At 44.0% G+C, this 2,791-nt stretch overlaps 2 non-coding genes across 2 annotated transcripts in view; both read left to right on the top strand.

Annotated features, from left to right (window-relative positions):
* The first annotated feature begins 1,892 nt into the window (after nt 1–1,892).
* On the top strand, nt 1,893–2,048 carry LOC131161205 (5.8S ribosomal RNA). Its single transcript, XR_009138359.1, has one exon. It is a non-coding gene; the product is annotated as a 5.8S ribosomal RNA (ribosomal RNA).
* Nucleotides 2,049–2,301: 253 nt separating this feature from the next.
* Nucleotides 2,302–2,791, top strand: part of LOC131161196 (28S ribosomal RNA) — a 3,374-nt gene continuing 2,884 nt past the window's right edge. The window contains exon 1 of the ribosomal RNA XR_009138351.1: nt 2,302–2,791. This exon is cut by the window's right edge and continues 2,884 nt beyond it. This is a non-coding gene — a ribosomal RNA (28S ribosomal RNA).

Here is a 2,791-nt window from a genome sequence, read left to right as displayed (position 1 = left end):
TCCATGGATTCTGTTTCATCAATACAGAAAGTGCAGAGCAGATTAGCATCAAATCCTACCAACTGGTCACATGTAGGAATTTTTCCCCTTATAGCCAACCAAAGACAAAAAGCATGCTTTGGCCGAGATCCATTAAACCACACATCCCTGGCCCATGGAATTTTCTGTCTCTTTTCTCTCCAGAATTCATAACAGACATGGGAATTTAGTTCCCACTCTTCCAGCAGCTCCACAACCCTTCCTATGCTGCAAGATTTAACCACTAAGAGATCTCTGATTTCCAACAATTTCTTGAACAACTGGGAGTCCTCCTTCTTAGTAGACACCCCCCAAAAGTTGTCATTGTTAAGGTAGTAATGGAGTACCCTTTTTTTCTAGAGAGAATCCTTTTTGGAGTGTATATTCCAAATAGCTCGAGTCAGAAGAGCCTTGTTCCAAGAGGTTAAATCGAACACCCCAAGACCAGCCTCATCTTTTGGAAGGAAAACAACTTGCCAAGCCACTAAAGGTTTCCTTCTTCCACCCCACAAGAAAACCCTACACAACTTTACAATCTGGTTTAGCACATTTAAGGGGATAGGAAAAATGGCAAGCCAAAAACATTCCACCCCTTGAATGATTGAGTTCAAGATCTCCAACTTCCCTGCATATGACAGTGTGTTACCTGGCCACTCCTTTAGTAAGTCTGAAATTCTGTTGATTAGAGAGCTGAGTGAGCAAAAGTTAATTTGGAAGCCAGCAGGGGGACACCTAGATATCAAAAAGGATAATCCCCTAAGATCATACCAGTAAGGCTCAGAATCTTCCCAAGAACTCCCCCTTTAATCCCTACTTGATAAAGACAAGATTTCTGGCTGTTAACAACCAGACCAGAGCAGTTGGAGAATTTCACCAAGCACTCCATTAAGTATTTTACACAAACTTCATCACCCCTTGAGAACAGCATAAGGTCATCATAAAAAATCAAATGAGTTATCCCTAGTTCATCACATTTTGGGTGAAAGTAAAACCAAAAATTCCCTGCCAAAGAGCTTAGTAACCTAGACAAGTACTCCATACAGCCATAAGCTCTTTCTTGATTTTATGGGTGGTGGCGCATGGCCGTTCTTAGTGGGTGGAGTGATTTTTTGGTTAATTCCGTTAACGAACGAGACCTCAGCCTGCTAATTAGCTATATGGAGGTGACCCTTCACGACCAGCTTCTTAGAGGGACTATGGCCAATTAGGCCATGGAAGTTTGAGGCAATAACAAGTCTGTGATGCCCTTAGATGTTTTGGGCCGCACACGTGCTACACTAATGTATTCAATGAGTCTATAGCGTTGGCCGACAGGCCCGGGTAATCTTTGAAATTTCATCATGATGAGGATAGATCATTGCAATTGTTGGTCTTCAACGAGGAATTCCTAGTAAGCGCGAGTCATCAGCTCGCGTTGACTACGTCCCTGCCCTTTGTACACATTGCTCGTCGCTCTTATCGATTGAATAGTCAAGTGAAGTGTTCGGATTATGGTGACGTGGGCGGTTCACTACCGATGATGTCGAAAGAAGTCCACTGAACCTTATCATTTAAAGGAAGGAGAAGTCGTAACAAGGTTTCCGTAGGTGAACCTGCAGAAGGATCATTGTCAAAACTTGCCAAAGAATGACCCGCGAACATGTTATTTACATAGTGGTGATTGCTTCATGCTCACCTCACCCTTGTCGATTTGAACATTGCAACGCAGGTGTTCCCTATTTTTTATTGAATGGAATCATGTTTGTTTGCATGCTCATTTCGATGAGTTTCACAATAACTTGGGCACAGCATGTGCCAAGGAATTGAAATGAAAGAACATTCTCTTGTTGCCTCGTCTACGGTGCAATGGGATGTGTTTATTTTTGAACCATAATGACACTCGGAAATAGATATCTCGGCTTTTGCATCGATGAAGAATGCAGCAAAATGCGATACTTGGTTTGAATTGCAGAATCTCGTGAATCATCAAGTCTATGAATGCAACTTGCACCCGAAGCCATTAGGCTGAGGGTAGGTCTGCCTGGGTGTCACATGATCTATCACCCTAAACCCTCTCCCACAAAATATTGTTGGGGGTGGGATACTATGTGGGTGGATGTTGGCCTCTCGTGCACTTAGTTGTGGGCGGTTGGTTGAAAATACGAGGTCTTAGATGACACACAAAATGACGATTGGTGGTTGTTAGACCCTTTCATTGTGTCATGCTCCATCGTTTGAGTTGCATTGACGTAACGATCTCACTCGACCCTTTAGTATTTGTCTATAAGAGACAATATTCTATCGCGACCCCAAGTCAAGCGGGGCTACCCACTAAGTTTAAGCATGTCAATAAGCAGAGGAAAAGAAACTTACAAAGATTCCCTTAGTAACGGTGAGCGAACTAGGAAAAGCCCACCTTGAGAATCGGACAACAATGTTGTTCGAATTGTAGTCTATAGAAGCGTCCTCAGCAACGGACTGGGCCCAAGTCCCCTAGAAGGGGGCACCGAAGAGGGTTAGAGCCTCGTCGTGCTCAGACCCTGTTGCATTACGAGGCGTTGTCGGTGATTGGGGTTGTTTGGGAATGCAGCCCTAATTGGGCGGTAAATTCCGTCCAAGGCTAAATATTGGCAAGAGACTGATAGAAAACAAGTTCCTCCAGGGAAAGATGAAAAGGACTTCGAAAAAAGAGTCAAAGAGTGCTTGAAATTTTTGGGAGGGAAGCGGATGAGAGCCGGTGATGCATCTCGATCGGATGTGGAACGGTGATAAGCCGGTCCACCGATCGACTCGG

This window comes from Malania oleifera, chromosome 7 (genome assembly GCF_029873635.1).
Source record: "Malania oleifera isolate guangnan ecotype guangnan chromosome 7, ASM2987363v1, whole genome shotgun sequence".
Lineage (NCBI taxonomy): Eukaryota > Viridiplantae > Streptophyta > Magnoliopsida > Santalales > Ximeniaceae > Malania > Malania oleifera.
This window is presented reverse-complemented; position numbering and strand designations above follow the sequence as displayed.